Below are 23,345 nucleotides of genomic sequence, written 5' to 3'. Positions count from 1 at the left end.
AGCTACACTGGCTCACTATGACCTAGTTGCTCTCAATAGTCGATCCTCTCTTCTCTAGAGTTGTGATCTTCTTCGCTTGCTTGTACTTATAGCTTGGACAACAACTCCAACAATGGAGTTTAAGTGTCTTTATACACTCTACAACATTTGGTCACCATAACCCAAAAAAAATGACTCAAATTCAAATTCAAATTTCATACTCAAGCTAGTCACAAAATACCTATGACTACCTATAAATTGTTGAAAACTACAATTGGAACAGTAGTTATCTTATCATTGATGTAAAACCTAACTAGTGAGATAGTTGACACCTATGTAGAGTGCCATATCATTTGATTAATGGAGAGGATTTGACAAGAAGCAATAACAAGAAAACCTATGGAAAGGTTGAGTTATGTGGAACTAAAACAAACACTTGATCAGTTGGACCTTGATAAGATAACATGTTGTTTAATCATAACACTAAGTGGAGAAGATAGTTGTGAAGCCTAGAAGAGATGATTAATGAAGGACAAAATGCATTCGCTAAACCAAGCTTCAAAGTAGAATATTAAGGAACTAATAATTGAAGCTGACTTGTGCTAGTGTCGACTGAGTGAATAATAGAAGTTGAACAAATATAGTGTCGACTAAGCACCAATAAATATTAAGTATCAGAAAAGTTGGACTGAGCAAAGACAGTTGAAGCCAAGCAAGATAGTTAGTGATGACTGAGTTATCTAGTGATGACTGAGGCTGAGGAACATAGTTTTGGCCAAATGTCAACATTTTTTTATTTTTTGAAGGAATTGAGATTCCTAGCTGACATTGTTAAAATTTTAAATTGGTCAAAGCACATGAAGGATAAGTATTGATAAGGTGGAGCATTTAATGTTTGAGAAATTGTGTTTGAGATTTTCTAGACATGGATTCGAAGAGAAGTTTTGAGAAGTATCTAAAAGGAGAAGGAGGAAATGAAAAGATGGAAGGATTTGATAAATCTAAGCTAACCCTAAGATCAATAGTGATGTTTAAGCAACAAAAGACCAAAGTTACCTATTTAAGGAGGCATAAGAATTAACCTAGTAAGGTCAGCAGTTGATCATTTTGTTGATTGGAAAACTAGAGTAGAAGGTTGTGAAGGAGGAGCAGAGCAAAGGTGAAGAGTAATTTCTTGAAGGATTTTCCAAGAAGATCAGAGATAGTGATGAAGACATGAATGGAGTTTATTCAACGGATTAACATATGAGCTACATTGTGATTTGTATTTGCAAAGTGAGTTGTATTTATCAAATTAAGCTATTTTTACTTTCTAACCATTATATCAATTAAAATCCTTTAATCAAGGTCGACCAAACAATCATTTGTAATTCCTTTAATCAAGGTGGCATTCTAATGGAATGTTCTTAAGTCCTCTAACAAGGCCACTCCCAACAGGGTGATTAAATTCTTTTATAGGGTCACACCTAATAGTGTGTATTGTAACCTTTAACAAGGTTGGCTCCTAATAGAGCTCACTTCAGAAGAGTGAAAAATTGGTGACATGTTACTGGTGGTTTTTTCCAAATTTGGTTTCCACATTAAAACTTGATGTTATACTTGTGTGAATGTTATTTAATTTTTTATTGTTAAATGTTTTACATTCTATAAGTTAGTGATTACTGGGATAGTGGACTACAAGTTTATGTTACTGATAAGTTACTATAGAGACCGAGCTACTTAATGAATAGATCTAAGTCATTTGAATTATTCAAAATTTTAATTCGTACATCTAGACTTGAAAAAAACTAATTCATGCCCCCCCCCAGTTATTTTAAATCAATCTAACAATTGGTATCAGAGCTTATGGTTCTTGTGTAGAAAATTTTGAAGGGACTTGAAGCTAAAGATCAAGATGTTCAGAAAGTTGAACAAGGAAAATTTCCTGGCACGAAAAAGCTTGATGAAGCTATACGTTGTTAGAATTGGAGACTCAAATAGTATACTGCTTGGATCATGAGTACATAGCAATACCTGCACCTACACAATCCAACAGGTAAGGGAGAAACAAGAGCATAATCATGTACTATTGGAGATTGCATCTACCCTAAGCTACTCAAAATTTGATGACATAAAGGACTGCAACAATGCAAAAAAGATGTGGGAAAAGTTTAAAAAGATCCACGAAGGAGACAAAATCGTGCTAAGAGCCGAATCAAAAAACATGAGAGGAAAGTTCGATGACATGGATATGGTAGAAGGAGAACATTTCTCAATATGTTGGTAGAATCAGAGAATTTTTGAATGCAATTAGAGGATTTGATGGAAAGATTAGTGATAAAACTATGACCAACAAGGAATTGATAACCTTACTTCCTATTTATGATATTAGAGTTTGTACAATACAAGAATTGAAATGCACTCCCGGTAATGACTTAACCTTGGATAGTCTGGTTAGTAGACTTACTACTTTTGAATTGTCAAATTTTGATAATTTTACTGTCCTTACTATTGAATCTACTTTAAAATCACAATTGGTTTTACATAAGTATAAGAAGAAGAAAGGACAATATGAGATTAGTGAGAGTTAATTTTCTAATGATGATCTTGAGAATCTTGAAGCATTAATGGTTAGGAGACTACCAACAGGCAAAGGAAAATTCCAAGGTAAACTTCCTATAATCTATTTTTTATGCAATTTTGTTGGTCGTATTGCTACAAGATGTTGTGATAGGGATGACAAGGATGAAAGGAAAGACAAAAAGTTCAAGGGAAGAAGAGATGGAAGAGACAACAAAGGATACACAGACTACAAGGGAAAACGTAAGAAGTCTTGTTACATTACTAAAGAAGAGATTGATAATGATTCTGATAGTCATGATGAAGAAGTTGTCTATGTTTGTATGAAAGATGACTTTGATGAAGATGAGAAAACTACATTTATTCCATATGTGAGTAAAGGTGATAGATAGCTAATTGATAGTGTTGCTCACATCACATGACTAGAGATAATAGTAAGTTTGAAACCTTAGAACATTATAAAGGAGGTAGTGTTAAGTTGGGTAACAATGCATCATGTCTTGTGAAAGTTAAAGGATCAATATGATTAACTGATAAGATTAGATGTGATAATGCTTATTGGGTCGAAGGAATTAACTATAATTTTTTGAGTGTGACACAATTGACTAGTTCAGGATACAAAGTTTAATTTCAATACATGAAGGCTAAGATCTACAATGGTTTTGGGGAATTGACTAGAAGTGGTGACCGAACAAGAGGTAACTTATTCTATATAGACCTATCTGATGATACATTCTTATTTGCACAATGTGATGATATATGTTTATGGCATAAGAGGTTATGTCATGTGAATTTTGATAATTTTGTAAGCATTATAAAGATGAATAAACTAAGAGGATTACCAAGATTGAAGAAACCTGATAATGTGATGTGTACACAATGTCATTTGGGGAAAATGACAAAGTATAGTTTCAAAAGCAAGACCTATACTTATGATGTTATTTTAGAGTTGGTTCATACCAACCTTGTAGACCTATTGGAGTGGAAGGTCGATGCTATGGTGATAAATATTTTATTCTATTTGTTGATGACTACTCTAGAGTGATGACTGTGATGTTTCTTAACAAAAAACATGATGCATTTCAAATATTTAAGTGGTATTTGGATAGATTTGAAAAGGAAACAGGTAAAAGATTGAAGTGTCCAAGATATGATAGAGAAGGTTAATTCATATCTAGGTAATTCAACACATTCTACAATGATAGAGGAATCAAGAGACAAATGTTTGCACCAAGGACCCCTCTATAGAATGGTATAGCTAAAAGGAGGAATAGATCAATCATGGACTATGCTAAGACACTGGTTATGGAGAAGCATGTTGCACCTAAGTACTAGTGAGAAGTTATAAGTATAGATCTTTGTACCTTGAACAAAGTACAAATCAATAAAGGTACAAATATCATGCCCTTTGAGTTATGGTATGGATATGCACCTAATGTGAAATATTTCAAAGTTTTTGGAAGCAAATGCTATATAATTAAAGATAGAAGACATGGAAAACTTGATGAAAAAAGTGATGAATCAATCCTAAGCAAGATGATAGAGGGAACCTAGTTTAGAGAAATGACAAAGAGATATCTACATGCTGAAGATGTATGTGACATAGTTAACTAAAGACGTTGAAGTGTCTTTGGCATTGTTGTCAAAGAGGGAGATTTTATATAGTTACCATGAGAAGCATGAGTAAAGATGAGAGAAGTCATACATGAAAGAGGGAGAGCATGTGCAGTTACCTTACAACATGAATGAGATTTTGAAGTAGTTCAAAAGATATCTATCAAAGATGGAGTGAATATGTGAAGAGAAAGACATAGGTGTTGCATATCAGACCTGCATGAAATGAGAATCATAATAAAACTAAAAGATGTGATCACAAATGATAATAAGAATGAAACTAAGGATATTAATGAAGATTTTTCACTGAACATAGAGGGAGACTATTGAAGAAAATCAAGAGCTTTGGATTTCATGGTAACTTGAAGTGAGGTGTTGTCATCAATGCTAAAGAGGGAGATTGTTGGAAACTACAATTTGGACAACTGTTATGTTGTCATTGATGTCAAACCTAACTAGTGAAACAATTTCTACCTAGGTAGAGTGCCATATCATTTGATTGATGAAGAAGATTTAAGAATAACATATAACATGAAGACCTAGTGGAAAGGTTGAGTTATGAGTTATGTGGAACTACAATGGGCACTTGATTAGTTGGACTTTGACAAGATAATGTGTTTTTTAATCATAACCCCAAGTGGAGAAGATAGTTGTGTTGAAGCCTGAAAGAGATGATCAATGAAGGAAAAAATGCATAGGCTAAACCAATCTTCAAAGAAGAGTGTTGGAAATAACAATTGGAAGTAAACTCTTATGGGGGGGTGAATCAGTACTTCAAAACTTTAACCGTAAAAACATTCACCACACATCCATCTCATAATTTGCATGTAAATTGAAATAGCTAGCTACACATGTTCATCCATAGCATGAAAATAAATAACACATATGACACAAGATATTTGGTTACCCAGAAACCCTCCAATGAGAAGGTAAACCTAGGGTGGACACCCACAAAATCTTCACTCCTATAGTTTTAAAGTGTAGCCAATTAAGGTTACAATAAGTTTGATCATAAACTATGATCTACCCTGTGAAAGGTCTACCCTATTAAAGGCTTACAAAGACTATTAAATCTTACCCTGTTAAAGGATTTCAACACCCTACTAAAAGTGTGTATGGTTGAAGGACTTCAACTTACAATAAAATAAGCACCCAGTTAAAGGATATGAAAAAGCCTACTAGGACTACTCAGTTAAGAGATTTTTACTGATTCACCTATTAAAATGTTTTAGCCTTGATCCTTTGGTTAGCACCTCTCTACTAGATATCAGATCTCCTCTTTCCTGATGTATACTTGATTTGCTTAATCAAATGTATCACTTTTGTCCTTTCTCTACTTTCCTCTATTCTCTCTAACTAGTTATGCAATTCAATCCTTTCACATCTCCTTAGTCACCATGAATGCTCTATCTATGCTTGCAAACCTCTCTCTTCACACACAAACTCTTTAAGCGTTTTCCCTCTTAAAGAAGACTTAGGTGACATAAGGTTAGGTAGGAATCAACAATCGTGATTCACCCATTTTATCACTTAATTAATCCCTTTATCTAATTGGTTATATGTATTGCATAGGGATCCTTAATGTAGATTCATTCTTATCTTCTAGAATCATAAAACAATCCTTAAATCAAACCAAAAATAGTTTACATAGAAGTTTGTGCCATTACAAACAACTATGTCCAAAACTGTTTACTTGGCAATTGAAGCCTCTAATGCTCGACATCCACTATATCTTCAATATTATAACATTACCTCTGAATGATTGGGTATCCACTGTTCACTTGGCATTTGAATTACTTGGCATGTATTAATTGTCTCATCACTGGAGTGACTTGGCACTAACTGTCTACTCGACACATACTATTTATTTTCCTTACCATGCATTATCTAACATCTTATGCCCAACATACACTACTTTCTTAGCATGCACTAAGTATTGTTAAGTAATGAATTAAGTGTATTTTCACTCATATTTCAAAACCAAAATGAGATCAACAATCTCCCCCTTTGACATGAGTGGCGAAAACACTTTTTCATGCATATATAAACTTAACTTATGAGCATAACTCAAATAATTTGTATTCTTTACTTGGCTTGCATACAAAATTTAAAAATGTCAAAATTTTGCAAAAATTGATGACTTATTAGTCATACCTCAAAACTTCACAACTCCCCCTGAGTTGATTATTCTTTGCCACTTCTTTGTCAGCCATATCTCAAAACTTCATTACTCCCCCTTTTTGACACTTATGTCATGGGTGGTACACTAATAGTGTGTTTGTCCAAAAAAATTTTATGGACCTCCATTATAATATTGAGTGATGCATCCCAATTATTGCATGTTACCACTAGAGATTGAAATTGAACATCTAGCTCAACACCAAGGTCTATTAAGCCATCATGAGTGGAAAGATGAGAATCTTTCTTCATCAATGTATTAGTGAAGGCTAGTTCCTTGTGAAACACCTCCATGTGTGGGGTCAACATGGATTGAATACTTATCAAGGTAGCCCAAATGTTTACATCTTGTTCATGTAATGCAACTAGTTGATCTTGAGTGGATAACAAATTTTGAAAATGAGCTTGGCTCTAACTAGGAGACAATTTAATAATGCTACCTCTTGTTTGTAGGTCTCCTTGCAGCTGGTCAATCACCCTCTAAACTCCTTGTGTGAATAAATTCACATCACAAAGTTTTGTGTATAAAGAAAATATATTCTCTAACATCTTCTTTACACTCTCCATCTTGATCACTAAGTCAACTTGTCGTAATGCAATGGCACTAGAAATATTTCCATTGACCTTTGTTTGAAATTTTTTCTCAGACCATTCTAGAAGTTTAGTATTTGTATCCAGGTATGCATCATTGATCTTATCAACTATATCACTAGTTTCTCAAGATGTTCCTTCTCCAATCTTAGATGTATCAGGACTAGGCCTTGATGAATGTAATGGTGTAACATCTATACTCGGCCTATGAAGAGTTTGACTAGGAATAAGGGATGCAGAGATTGGTATGGTAATCAAAGTTTGAATGCTATATTTTACTCTAGTTTTGTAGTCAAATTTGACTCTTTTGTCCTATCCTTCTCCTTCTCTTTGTTTCTTCTTCACCTTGTATTTGTGATATGGGTGCAAAACTTGTTTATTGACCTAGTCTAGTTTCTATCCCGTCCTTCTCAATTGTGAGTAAGGCATGTTGGTGGGAAATGAATGGCACAAGAGGTAATGCAACTAGTGTTGTAACAACACCTTGTTGTTATGTGCTTGCACTTTTTTCTGTTGTAATATTTACCTATGGGGTACACTAGATGTGTCTATTTTCTTTTCCCCTATTGTTTCCATTCCAACCTTTTCAATTTCATCTATTCTCACCAATACATGATTTGAGCATAACTTTGTTGCCATGGTGGAATCCTATAATATCCCTTTCAAATCATCCTCAGTCAAAGGATTGATGTTCTGCACTATGTTATCAAAAACATCTTTTATCTTTATTGCATCATGTTGACTTGCTTGGTCCACATGAGAGGGACCAACACTCAACATATGTACCTCAAGTACATTCTATTTATCATGTTGCTCAACTTTAGTTGTAGCCTCTTCATATGCTTCCTTCTCTGTGCCTCCCTCATGTCCATCCTTGACAAATACATCCTTAGTAGTCTCTACTATGTCTTGATCATCTTTTTTCTTCACCAACCTCCTCAGGTGCTTTTTCTCTTACCTTTTATGTTGTCAACCCATAGATGACTTTCCATATCTAGGTGCTCTATTTGACAACCTCCTCAATATTATTCTATAAAATATTGAAAGCTCTATATTTTGGAGTAAATATCCCCTTGTATTTTTTTATGTCCTTAGTCATTGTTGACTTATCCATATCTTGCATTACTCTTGCTAGAGTAGTCTCCCTTATCTGTTTTTTAGTTGTTAAAACATATTGTCACTTCTGCTCAACTCTATCATATAGACTTTTGGGTAATGAATTGGATATCTCAATAGGAGTGGTCTTAAATGTGGCCATCATCTCATATGCAGACTTTTCCACCTTATCCATGTCTAATTTTCCAAGTTTATCAAACTCAACATGTGTGAACCTTGATAAATCTACATTATTCTTGATGTTGTCACACAAGTTGTTTAAATCAGAAGAGGGACTATGGCTTACCACTTGAAATTGATTGTTTTCATCTGATTTTGTCCTCTCCTCATCTAACTTGGCTAGAGCTACATACTTTCTCCTTTATCTCTTCTCTGGCTCATCTTCCTTTGTAGTAACAATAGCTCTTTTTCCTTTAGGCTTCTTAACTTCTTGAGTCTGCTTTGAAATTTCCCTTGTGTTAGCCTTGGTAATAGGTATTGTTGGCTTCTATTGTGTAGGTTTCACAACTTTCTTTGGTTTACTCACTGCTGGCTCCTTGGATTTCCACTTTTTTTTTTTCTTTTTTTTTCCTAGTTTAGGTGTTTCCTTGGCTTCTTCTTCCTTGGCCCTTCATCATGTTCTACTTCTTCTTGATCCTTTCCTTGAGCTTGTGTAAGTGTAAATGGGGCTTGGGCTGGTTGATCCTCTTCATCATCCTTATCATCTTCTTCTTCTTCTTCCCCTTCGTCAGATATTTCCTTAAGCTTCTTCACAAGCTTGTTTTTCTTTCTTACCATAGAAGTTGTCTTTAAGTCTATTGTGATTCTTGACTTGGCTTCCTCATAATTACCAAATGAGGTTGCACCCTTGTCTATTTCTTCTGCCAGTAAAGTTGTGATGGTTCCAAAATGCCTCATCCACATTAATTTCATAATGCAATGGCCTAAGACATCCGACCCTTGGAACAACTTCTTGTACATATGTATGATCAACATCAACTAGAAAGTAAACATCATTATAATATTTCTCCACTAGTGATACTAGAATCATGAGTCTCTATTTCATAGACTTTTTAAAGTATTCAAAAGAACTCGTCATTACTGACTTAAAGTTTTCCCTAAATTTCTCTATGAATTTTCCAATCTGAACTACAATAGACCTATTGGTCTTCCAAGAAACTTTTCCAAATGAAGGAAATATGTTCTTCACATAAAAGAATATACAAACTAGTAGTGAACCAAAGTTGCATTGTGCACTCTTTATCATTCTTATGGCCTTCGAGTTTTTTGACAATTGTTGGAGTTGCAACTCGGCAAGGTCATAAGTGTGGTCCTTCTTCACTATCTTATAGCCTAAATTCATTGCCATACAAGACACATTGTTCAATCTACTGGATTGAAAGAACTTGTGAGCAATTATTCTCACTGCAAATGCAATTAAGGGATCAACAATTTTGTCTATAGTCATTCCTTTGTTGTTCCATATTGCCCCTTTATTCTTCTCTATTATCTCCTTAGCATCACTACACATGGTCTTGGTCTATCTAGGGTAGGATACCTTGTTACTTGATGGATGATCCTTTTTTTGATCTTGATAGGGCCATTTTCCAACCATATAGAGTGATCATATATTCTACTAAGTACAATCTTAATCCATACTATTTTGAATACATTTGCAAAATCTAGGGCATGGGTTAACCCTTTTCTCTTTACAATTTTGTTTTCCTCCTTTAATACTCCATCTACACACAGTTTTCAATACAAATATCTAATTTCCATGTCTCAACCACTTCCAACTTTACATGTGCAGTAGCATCTAACATCTTGTATCATCAAAACCTATGGTGGTATCATTGGTAATGCACCAGAAGGATCTCCCTTAAATGCTATCTTAGGTATTACCTGGAAAGGTGGTCATTTAATCTCATTAATAATTAATTGAACATTCAAAACTTCTCTTCCTTTCTTCCTAACAACAGTAGAATATCTAGACGCCATTTTAAATAACTAGGGTTTGTGATCATTTGTATAACATAGCTCGACACATGATAAATACCTTATGAATCTGATGATTGGTGATGAGTAGTAGCTAAATCCAGTTCACAAATGCTTGAATCTTTCTCCTCAATTTTTCTTATGCTCTTAGTGCTCTCTTTGATCTTGACTGAATGCAAATGAGTCAAAAATTGACTATATAACCCTTAAAACTTAGCAATAAATGCTCAGTGCTTACATAGTTGTAAGCTCAGCTACCATAACAATTTCAACTCACTTGGCTTACACATAAATTTATACTACGCTTAGCAACCACAACAAGCTTGGCCAATACTATCACCCTTAATAGCTCAACATCAACTGAAATTTCATTTTCACTCAACAATAATTGTGAAACTTTTCATGCTTAGAAACAACATGAAAACTAACAAAACTTATAGATTTCTTCCAGGTTATAACCAATACATTGCATCTTAATTCATGCATATATAATCTTTTTAGAACTTAGATTCTTGGAACTAATGTAAAATATATCATTGATAGTCCCACATACCTTTTGATTGAGTAGTTGGGGGTGATGTAATCACTTGATCCATTAGATGAAGTGACATCATCTAAACTTGATGTGTTGCAATCTTCCTTTTTCTTCCATGCTTTTTTCATCTGCACTTTGAATTTCTCAACATCAACCTTCTCTTTGCCTTTATTGAATTCACTGCTTGGTGCTTTTGATCTTGTTGGACAGTTTTTACTAATGTGACTAGTCTTCAAATAACTAAAACATGTAGTTTGACTCAACCATCTACTATAATCACTTCTAAAATGTGTTCTAATGCAATTCTTAGGAACATGTCCATACTCTTGACAATAGTGACAACTGTACCTTGTATTATAATCCCAATTGTAGGATTTTCCATTAGGTTGTACCTTTGTCTGTTTGTTTGATGTCCACTTGGCATGAATCTGTATTCATATGCTTTATGTCCACACTTCTAACAATTGTAGCAATATCCTTCAAATCTTTGTGTTCTTGAAGTCTTATTATTGCATTCATGTGCTTGATGTCCTTATTTGTTGCACTTATCATAGTAACCCATGAATTTTTGCTTAGGGTTATAATTTACATTATTTCTCCTACAAACATTTGATGTATGACCTAACTTTCCACAATTATGACAAATGGGTTTGTAATTCTTACCTTTGTTGTTTCTTTGTTCACCACTTTTAGATTATTCTCCTTCCTTAGTACTGGTGTATCCCAATCTAGTAGTATCATTGTTAGATCTAGGAGATCTCATCAATTCTCAAAGTATTTGATGGCTTCATTGGGTTTGTTGAAACTTATAGCAAATTATTTTTCTCTTCTTAGTTCATTCCTTAGTTGTTCATTCTGTAACTTTAGAGTTGTGATCTGAATGTCCTTTCTATTCGATTCATGATTGGAAATCATCACTTAATTCATTTTTTCTAGTTGCATGCTAGTAATCCTTTGTACCTCTGATGTCTTCTCTTTTAGTCTATTGGTTAGTGTCTTTTTGTCATCTTCAATCATGACTTTGCATTCCTCAACTTTCTTTTTTTGCTCAGTCACCTCACATAGCAATACTAATTGGACTTCTTGTTATATCTTAAGATTTCTAACCTCTTTCATTAGGGCACCATTCTTTTCCATCAGATCTGTAACTACTGCATCAAACTCACTTGAGTTTCCATCTACAAACAATTCAGTAGTGTCTTCCTCTTGGTAATGTGTGTCATTCTCCTCAATAGCTATCTCTTTCCTTCTCTTTAATGAGTGCTTCAAATCATCTCTTGCTTCATTGAGTTGGTGTAGGGAAAGATGGATTTCAATCTTCTGGTTCTCAATGAGTTTTCCCAACTTGTAGACTTCCATCTTCAAGATCTTTCCTCAAAGTTGCAAAGCTTTCCTTTTCAGAGAACTAGGCTCTAATACCAATTGTTAGAAATAACAATGGGAAGTAAACTCTTGGGGGTGGGGGGGTGAATTAGTACTTCAAAACTCTAACCTTAAAAATATTCACCACACGTCCATCTCATAATTTGCATGTAAATTGAAATAACTAGCTACACATGTTCATTCGTAGCATGAAAACAAATAACACATCTGACACAAGATATATGGTTACCTAGAAACCCTCCAATGAGAAGGTAAAACTGGGGTGGGGATGACACCCACAAATATTCACTATTGAAATTGTAAAGTATAGCCAATTAAGGTTAAAATAAGTTTGATCATAAACTATGATCTACCCTGTGAAAGGTTTTCCCTTTTAAAGGCTTACAAAGGCTGCTAAATCTTACCATGTTAAAGGATTTCAACACCCTACTAAAAGTGTGTATGGTTAAAGGACATCAACTTACAATAAAGTAAGCACCCTATTAAAGGATTTACAAAATCTTGCTAGGACTACTCGATTAATATATTTTTACTAATTCACCTATTAAAATGTTTTTGCCTTGATCCTTCAGTTAGCACCTCTCTGCTAGATATCAGATCTCCTCTTTCTTGATGTATACTTGATCCTCTTGATCAGATGTATCACTTTTGTCCTTTCTCTGATTTCTTCTATTCTCTCTAACTAATTTTGTAATACAATCCATTCACATCTCCTTAGTCACTAGGAAAATGCTCTGTCTATGTGTGCAAACATCTCTCTTCACACAATTTTTTTTAGGGTTTTCCCTCTTTAAGAAGACTTAGGTGACATAAGGTTAGTTAAGAATCAATGATTGTAATTCACCCATTTTGCTGCTTAATTCATCCCTTTATCTAATTGATTGCATGTAATTCATAGGGATCCTTAATGTATACTCATTATTATCTTCTAGAATCATAAAACAATCCTTAAGTTGACGCAAAAATGATTTACATAGGAGTTTGTGCCATTACAAACAACTATATCCAAAACTGTTTACTTGGCACTTGAAGCCTCTAATGCTTGGCATCCACTATATCTTCAATGCTATAACATGACCTCTGAATGACTCGACATCCACTGTTCACTCGGCATTTGAATCACTCAACATGTGTTAGCTTACTCATCATTGAAGTGACTCAACACAAACTATGTACTCGGTACATACTATATATTTTGCTCAACATGCATTATCTAACATCTTATGCTTGACATACACTACTTGCTTGGCATGCACTAAGTACTGTTAAGTAATGCTTAAGTGTATTCTCACTCATATGTCAAAACCAAAATGAGATCAACAAAGAGGATTAAAAAACTTATAGTTGAAGTCAAGTGGTGCTAGTGTCAACCTAGTGAACTATAGAAGCTAAGAAAATATAGTGTCAATTGAACACAAGTAAAGATTAAATATCAAAAAATTTAGATTGAGCGAAGATATTTGGAGTTGAGAAAGATAGTTATTGATGACCAAGTCATCTAGTGATAACCTATACTAAGGAACACAATTTTGGTCGAGTGTCAACATTTGTTATTTTGTGAAAGAATTGAGACATAGTTAAAATTTTGAATTGGTCAAAGCATGTGAAGGATAAGTATTGATGAACTAGAGCATTTAATGTTTGAGAGTTTCTAAACATGGATTCAAAGAGAAATTTTGAGAAGTATCTAGAAGGAGAAGGAGGAAATGAAAATATGGAAGGATTTAATGAATCTAACCTAACCCTAAGATCAACAATGATGTTTAAGCAGAAAAATATCAAAGTTACCTATTTAAGGAGGCATAAGAATTAACCTAGTAAGATTAGCAATTGCTAATTTTATTCACTAGCAAATTAGAGTAGAAGGATGTGAAGAAGGATAAGAGTAGAGGTGAAGAGCAATTTCTTGAAAGATTTTCCAAGAAGATCAGAGATAGTGATGGATAGTGATGGAGACATGAATGGAGTTCAGTCAATGACTTAGTAGATGAGCTACATTGTGATATGTATTTGCAAAGTGAATTGAATTTATCAAATCAACTTATTTTTACTTTCTAACCATTGTATAAGTTAAAATCCTTTAATCAACGTGCCATTCTAATGGATTTTTCTTAAGTCCTCTAACAAGGCCACTCCTAACAGAGTGATTAAATCATTTAAGAGGGTCACACCCAACAGTGTGTATTTTAACCTTTAACAGGCTTGGCACCTAACACAGCTCACTTTGGAAGAGTGAAAAATTGGTGACATGTTACTGGCAATTTTTCTCAAATTGGGGTTTCACGTTAAATCCTAGTGTTATACTTGTGTGGATGTGATTTGAGATGTTTTACATTCTCCAAGTTAGTGATTATTAGGCTAGTGAACTACAAGTTTATGTTACTAATTAGTTACTATAGAGACTGAGCTACTTAATGAATACATCTAAGTTGTTTGAAGTATTCAAAAGTTTAATTGTTACATATGGACATGAGGATAACTGCTTCACACCCCCCCCCCCCCACTCTCAATTATTCTAAATCATTCTAACAATACATATTTGCCTATTCATGCAAGCTTGTTTGTCTACATGCAAGTCCATAAGTATCCTTTGTCCTTGTATTCTTTAGTCACTTTGATCTGCATGCCTGTCACATTACTCTAGTTACTTTGATCTGCATGCCTATCGCATCACTCTTTTTTAGCATCTTTTCACTCTGTCACATCATTAGTGACCCTATATGATTAATCCTTGATTAGTTGTGTGCTTCACATGTTTGCCTATTGTGACTTATGAATAAGTCACCATACATATGTTAATTGACACACTCTTCCACCAATGGTTTTACTAGCTTGCAACTTCTCCATATTCATCGAATGATTGCTAATCAATGACAACACTCACACCACCATTCATCATCCATCATGCAAAGTTGACTTGCTAAGTCCAACAAAAACAGTTCTTCAACCTGATAGACCTAATATAATAAAAACCCAAAATCCCTCATATATAGAAGAATCAATAGATTTTCTAAAATAAGAGACTCAATTATGCAAAAAGAAAAAAATAATAATAAAATAATTAATTCCTTTAGTTAAGTGACTTAACTTTATTTTAAAATATTAAGTTCAAATTTTATAATAAATTTCTTTTTACATTGCATTTTTTAATTTTAATTAGTTTATAATGTGCAACTCAATTAACAACCACTTAATTCAACTTCTTAAATATAAATTAATTATTAATTCTTATTTAATCATTATTTATTGAAAAAGTTTAACTATAACTTAATTTAGAATTAATATTTTTAGCATAGTATTATGAAAGAATTATAATTAAATTATAATAAATAATTTTAGCCAAATATAATATACAACTTGAATTTAAAAAATCAATTTATATTATTTGTGCAACTTAATTTGATTTTTAAATTTAATAATTAATCAAATCTTTTAATTCCTCAATTGGACTATTAGTTAAGTCTTTTAATTAAATAAATGTATTAAATTAGTTCAGCACACTTAAATGTTCTAACATTTAATATTCCAATAATTATAAGATTTAATTATTCCTAAGTCATATTTAATCTTAATAAATTTATTTTACTAAGTTAACATACAATAAAACTCACATGACTGAACCATATATAAATAAGTCAAAAGATTATTGTGCTCAAGGTTAGGTTCACGAGTTCATGTCATCTTGAAAAATTCTAATAGATAGTCTATCAAATAATTATCTATATTTTGGGACAATGATGGCTTGGGATAGGTTTTGAGTTTATATATTATCTCCTCTCTTACTATTAAGATATTGTGATAAGGCATGCTCATTTTGGAAATTTAGGGAAGTGGATACTTGATGTTTGCAAACTTGCATGAAAGATGAGCATCTACAAATATATAAGTGGTACAACATGTAGATCCCAACTTGCAAGTGATTATAACTCCCTCAATCAACCACATCGAGAATGTTAAGAAGAAATGTAAAATAAATAGTCACACCATACACATGCAAGCATGGGGTAAGTGATCCATAATCATAAATTACATTATAAGATATATATATAATCCTCATGAAAATAGCCAACACACACACACATGAAAAGTAGTTTAAAAGATTCTAAGATCTATATTAAAAAGTAAACTATTATAGGGGTATTACATACAAGCTCACTCATACATGTTGTTGCCTACACAATCAAGGTTCTTTTAACATCCAACTTTGATATTCAAAGTTGTATCCCACCTTGATTTTTTTCCCTTGGTAATAAGTTTTTTATTTTATTAAATGACATAAAAGGAAGGCATACTAAGCTACCTTAAAAAATTTGTGGAGGATCAAATTTTTTGAAAACATTACAAAGCTTTTTAGATCTTAACACATCATCCAAAATGAAGATTCATCCTTACCTTATTATGTTGATTTCATGATTTATTGTCTTTAATTGGAAGCCCTTCAATTTAATGATGCTTCAACACCTATTTAATGTTAGATCATCATCTCCTTGCATCTTTCTTCATTTCTTCCCCTTTCTTCTCATTTCTCATAGGTGAAATTGGGGTAAGACCTAATTGATCCTCTGTAAAGCTCCTATTTTCATGGAATAAAGATTGAGGTGGGATCCAACCACCTAGGACCTCCCTTTTCATCATCCAATTGTTTGGAATTTATTTTTTGCACTATAACAATCATATCTCACAAATTGTACCTAATAATGGGACTTGGGACTTGTTTTAGGACACCAAGGGAATTCCTAAGGTTTTGGGCCCAAGTTGGCATGGCCATAGTGCATCCTACCCTATCAAGGATGTAGTATATCCTTGATAGGTCCATTAGGGATGTAGTGGATCCCTACTTGGGCCCTATCTTGGGTCTGGTGGACCCTGAGAAATTCCCATTCAAAAATGCACCACAATTTTTTTTAATTTCTCCTTGAAAAGCATGTTTTTGCCATTTTGGAAAGAAAGATCAAAGGTACCTACAAAATAGTGAAGTTTTACTATTTTTTTAAGGGAGAGAGAAAGAACTTGATGAATTAGTGATTTTTTTTTCATTCTAGGATGACTGAGATGAAAGGATTGCAAAATAGTGATTTGCACGAGATTGCATGTACTAACATGAAGCGACTATGGAATAACATTTTTTGTTGATTTGGGAATACCATCAAGTGAGTAGTGTGAAGTGGTGATTTTTGCCTTGAATAGGTAGCTCAAACACATAGTAAAAATGATTGATAAACACTTTAAAAGGAAAAATAAGTCATTTCATGTACCTCAAAGTACGAGGCATGAATGTTAAAATGTTTGAGGTGATGAGTAAGTGAAGTTGAGAAGTGGTCGCTTGTACAAAATGTCTAAAGTCTGTTAACCTCATAATGGTTTTTGACACTTGAGTGCCAATACACTTAACTACTTTCTATATTGGAGCCGAGTACACCATGTATGTCGAGCCACAACAAAAGCCGAGTTAGGAAAGACTTCAGGTGCCAAGTGAACTTCATGAGCTGAGTGAACTTCATGAGCCGAGTAGTCTTTAGGTGCCGAGTGAAGATCAGGTGCCGAGTGAAGTTCAAGTGCCTAATGACTTTAAGTGCTGAGCAGAATAAAGTGCCGAGCAGATACAAGTGCCGAGTGATATTCAATTGCCGAGTCATAGATGATGCCTAGCAATACATAAATGAAGCAAGTGCCGAGTAAGCCAGTTTGTTATTAGTGCCAAGCATCTAGAATCAGCAAGTGCTGAGCAACACAGAATGTACATATGAGTTTGTAACTTCATTGATTCATATGTAAATCATTTTCATGGTTGACATGTGACGAATCTCGAAGGATTAAATGATAAGATCAAATCTTTTATTTTTCCTATGCAATCTACATGCAGCCAATAAGAAAAATGATGAAGGCATGCAACCAATGGAAGAAGTGCAAACAATGAGCGAGAAATAGAGATTGAATATGGATCGTAGATCCATACCTAACCCTAAATCCTCGAATGTCTTTATAAGGAAGACGAAATTTCATTGTAAAATATATGAGTGGATATACAAGGGTGTGTAAGGAAAACTACTTTCAGAGAAAGGACTATCAGATCACAAAGGATCAAGATCAGAGAAAGCAGATCAAGTGCCTGTATTCAGAAATCGAAGGATTGTAATCTATCAGGTTTATTGTACCTAATACTTTCTAGCAATTGTATTAGAATGAAAATCCTATGGTAATAGGTTAGCTTAACAGCTGTTTCATAGATCCTTTAAATAGGTGATTAAATCCTTTAACAGGGTGACACTTCATGTAAAGTGTTTGTAAATCCTCTAACCAGGTCACTATTGATACAGTGTAAAGCCTTTAATAGGCCAGGCCATCAGAAGTGGTTAAAACCTTACTGTTGCAGCAAATTTTGTGGGTATCATCTTCACCCCAGTTTTACCTTCTTATTCCTAGAGGGTTTCTGGGTTACCAAAATCTCAAGTTTTATGTGGTGATTCTTATGTGTTTCTCATAATTGTTTGATATGTTTGTATGTATGCAATCTACTTTCAATTTGGAGATTTTAAATACATTACTTCTGATTCACCCCCCCTCTCAGAAGCATTCTTCCCATTTGGATATTCCAACAATTGGTATCAGAGCTACTGGTTCTCACAAAAAGAAGTCTAACAACTTGAAGAAAAATATCTAAAGATGGAAGTCTTCAAACTTGGGAAGATTATTGAAAATCAAGTAATTGATGTGTAACTAGCTCTATACAGAGTAGAGGAAGCAAGGGAAGAATTGAGAAAATCCTTGAAGAGAAGGAAGGATATAGCCATAGCTAAAAATGATATAAACTATAAGGAGATTGATACAACAAAATTGTGTGCCAATGGAGACACTAAAGAGTTTGATGCAACAATAGCAGAACTGATGGAGAAAAACAAAGTTCAAGCAGAGGAGATAAGATCTCTCAAGATGGAACATGAATCACAAGCCATAATGATATGTGAAATCACTGAACAAAAGAAAAGAGCAGTTGAGGATAGAGTCATGATAGAAAATGACAAAAGAAATCTTGCAAACAAGCTTGAAGAAAAATGTACTAAATTAACAAGGATCTCAAATATGCAGATGGATACACTTGCCCAAATGATGAACCTTCACCATGAACTCAATATGAAAGATATTGAGATCTCTACTTTGAAGATACACAATGAACAAATACAGAATGAATTGAACAGAGAAAAAGAGGTAGCTGAGAATCTCAACAAGTCAAGTGAAGCCATCAAGTATTTTGAACAGTTGCTAAAATCCCCAAAATCTGCCCATGATACATCAGGACTAGGATACAACAACACTGAGGTTGGAGAATCATCAAAGAGTGTCGAGAAAAAAGATGACATAGGTAAGAATTCAAAACCCACTTGTCATTATTGTAATAAGAAGGGACATACTGCTAACATTTGCAGGAATAGGAAATTCAATCAGCCAAATACACTCAAGAGCAAGAGTTACTATCAAAAGTGCAACATGCAAGGACATATGACACAAGATTGCAAATCCAGAGTTACAAGGACACAAAAATTTGATGGACACTGTCAAAATTGCAAGAAGTATGGGCATAGAGCATTTGAATGTAGATCAAAGCCTATATGGACATCAAATCAACTAGCAAAATCAAAAGGGAATGAAAGTTACTATCATTGGGATTACAACACCAGGTATAGCTGTCATTATTGTCAGGAATATGGACATATACCATAGAACTACATAAGAACACATTTCAAAGGGAACTACAAAAGATGGTTGTATCAAACCACATGTTTCAGTTGTTTGAAAGTTGGTCATATCAGCAGAAACTGTCCTACAAGATCAAAGGCACCCAAGACTGAAGAAAATAAGGGCAAAGAAAAGATTGATGTTGAAAAGATAAGGGGGCAAATGAATAAGACTTGGAAAAAGAAAGATGAATGCAACACATCAAGTGGAGGGATCACTTCACCTAATAGGTCAAGTGATCACACTTCATAAAACTAAGCATGAGAAGTATACGAGACTGATATACAAAGCTATATCACACATCAGTCCCAAGACAAAGAAGCAATGCAAAGTATAAATCTGCATGAGACAAGATGTCAAGACAAAATCTAAATGATGTTTCCAAGCTATCTTTGGATGTCAAGTTAAACTCCAACACATGTCGAGCTCCTAACAGTGACCGAGTTGATAACTAATGCCGAGTTAGGTTAAATTTTTTTAGAAGCCGAGTTGGCAGTTGAGCATTTAATGCAATGAAAATAGGGTATATTATGTGATTCTAATCAGTTTTCCTCATCGCGATCAAGAAGCAAAGAAGAGAAAGAGATCAGAGCAAATTCACAGCATAGAATCTAGCACTTCAAGCAGATTGCAACATCTCTCAACGTGTTTTGATCGATCTTGAGGTATTTTTCATTTGTGCCGAGCTACACAATTTCATATTTCATAAAAAGGGAAACCCTAGTTTGCATAAATGGCATAAAGTTCCAAGAAAATCAAGCACAAAGAGTCATTTGAAGTTCAATTAGTGTCCAATGAGGTCAAGCAACTTGATTTTCGTCCCATACCTGAAGTTGCATACAAAAATGACCCAGCAGGAGCTCTCTCCCAAATACCCCCAAAAGTTGTAATGGTTCAAGACGTGAGGAGATGCTACAATTGTATGATAGGAGCCCTAGGAGATATGGAAATAACACAAGCCTATGAGAAATTGTGCGTAGATGGAGTCTTAAAATATGAATTCAAAATTGTTGAAAGAAAGGGTTTGACTCGAGTTTTGAGCTTTCCCACCGTATTCAAGACAGAATGGGTTAAACTTGTGTTAAGCAAAATTCATGGTGGAAGTTTATGGTTAGAAGATACTCCCATCAAATTAACCAAAGAAATCATACATAGAGTAACAGGGTACCCTACCCTAGATCGGTTCAAAACCTTGAGAAGTGAATCGAAGGAGGTTATTGAAAAGAACACTGGTGCTTAGTGGAATAAGAGAGGAATGACAATTCACACGATTTAGGATCCTCTAGTTGAGTTTGTTGTTAGAGTCATTGCCCATAAGTTCTATCAATCCAGTAGACTCAATAGTGTGCCGTGTATTGCAGTAGATATAGGTTACAAATTGGTGAAAAAGGATCATACTTATGATCTTGCAGAACTACAACTACAACAGATTACTGAAAACCTAGCTGCCATAAGAAGGAAAAAGGGTGCTCAATGCAAATTTGGAGCAGTTCTAATTTTTATATTCTTCTACGTTCAAAATGACTTTCCCTCTTTTGGCAAAATTACATGGAGGAATGATAGAACTATCATTGCCCAAATCAATGAATATATAAAACAAATGAGAGAAAATTTTGATACCCTGATGATAAGTTATTTCGAACATTTCAAGAAATCCATGAAACAAAGGGTGAGAATACCAGTTTCTTTGGTAGAAGAACATGTTAATGATATATGCTTCTTGGTTGATATTGACTTTACATACATTCAAGCTGCAATTCCAAGAGTGAGATGGCTAAGGCCATTTGGATATGAAATCAATGTTGATGAGGCATCTACTGCAATAACTGCATTATTGGCAGAAGAAACAGATAAAAGTGCTCCACATTTTGGCACTTATGATGTAGTAAGGTCAAAAATAAACATGGAATTAAAGATTGCTTCCACATTAAAGAAGAAAGACAAATTGTTAAAGAAGGTTAAGAAGAAATTTGGTGAAGAAATTGAGGATGAAGCAAAAGAAGAAGAAGATGACAATGATGATGAAGATGAACAAGAACAAGGCCCAATGGAATTAACTCAAGGCCTGGGTGAAGACAAGGAGGAAGGTGCAGAAGACAAAGAAGCCAAGGAAGCACCAACTGAAGCTGAGTCAAAGAAAAGAAAGGCAACAGAACAGCCTCCATCTCAGCAACAACCAAAGAAAATTTCCATGCCATCACCTCAAAAGCCTACAACACGAGCTGCAACAAGGGCCTCCACTCAAAAGGCTAAAGAGGAAGTTACAAAGAAGAAACCAATCAAGGAAACACAGGAAGAGCCGAGGAAAAGAAGAAGATATGTGGCTCAACCTGATTCTGATGAAGAAGATCAATGTGAAAAGGTAAGCCATTCTTCAGTTGATACGTTATGTAAAAAGATTAGAAATGGTGATTTAAGCAACTTAAATAAAGTTGATTTCAATAAGTTTACTAAAGAAGAATAGAATAGGATAGAAGAAACAGTTTATGGAATGATGGCATAGTTCAAGTACACTCCACTTGAACTAGATGAACAATTGCCAAAAGAATTGTCTAAAATTGTAGAAGACAGATGGCATTTTTGTTTGAAAATGGAAAAGGAGATGAGGGAATCAACCCTAGCAAGCGTATTATCGGATTTGACTAGGGAACAAATAAAGAAAGCAGTCAAAAGACATAATAATAGGTTTACACCTAAGTACAGGGCATTCTTCATACTCCAAAACAAGATGGAAGAAATTGTTCAAAGAACAATGAAAGCATGGAAAAACTTGTACAAAAAGATTGAAGATTTTCTTGAAGAAGAATACAAGGAACAAGCTACTGCTCCACTAGAAGAGAGGAGAAAAAGGAGAGAAGAGAAGACAATAGTAGAGAAGGGAGAAGAAGAAAAGAAAGTAGAAGAAGAAAATAAAGTAGAAGAAGAAAAGAAGGTAGAAGAAGAAAAGAAAGATGGAGAGGAGGAAGAGACACAAAAACAAGATGTATCAGCAACAGCTGAGCAAGAGCAGCAACCAAATCAGAGTGTGCAAGACACACAACTACCACCCTCTAGCCCTCCTCATGTACCCATCACACCTACAAAAACTATAACTATTGTTGATGTTCCTTATACTTCTGGTCAGAACATCAATCCATTAACTACAGAAGATCTCAAAAGAATCCTTGACCAATCTACACAACAAGCAATATTATGTGCAGATCCAGTATTGGTCAGTATGGATGAATTGCAAAAACTAGTAGAAAGCACAGTTAGAGATAAGGTGAATCCACAAGAACCACCTTCCATCATCTTTATAGCTACTAGTGGTCAACTTCAAATGCCAATAGTTATTTCAACAGGCAGGTTGACACTACAATACAGAAGTCGAGTACAGCTGTAGAAAAAGGAACAGAACAAACAGGAAAAACTATTACATCTGATCCTACAGCACAAACACAAGGTGCACTTCCTAAGATTACCATAATTGATCAAGATAGTAGACAGCAGGAGGAGAAAATAGTGGAAACCCCTAAAGAGCAGGAGGCAATACAAACATTGATAAATTTTCCTACCTCGACAACTCCTTCACAACAACCATTGCAAATATCTGTACCAACATCTAGTACTAAAAAAGTTGCAAGGGTACTTCACTATGGAGACCCTGAATTAGATGAGGAGATAGTCATACTAGGCTATGACT

Source organism: Cupressus sempervirens, chromosome 5 (assembly GCF_028749045.1).
Source record: "Cupressus sempervirens isolate cs-2001-9-10 chromosome 5, ASM2874904v1, whole genome shotgun sequence".
Classification (NCBI taxonomy): domain Eukaryota; kingdom Viridiplantae; phylum Streptophyta; class Pinopsida; order Cupressales; family Cupressaceae; genus Cupressus; species Cupressus sempervirens.
This window is presented reverse-complemented; position numbering follows the sequence as displayed.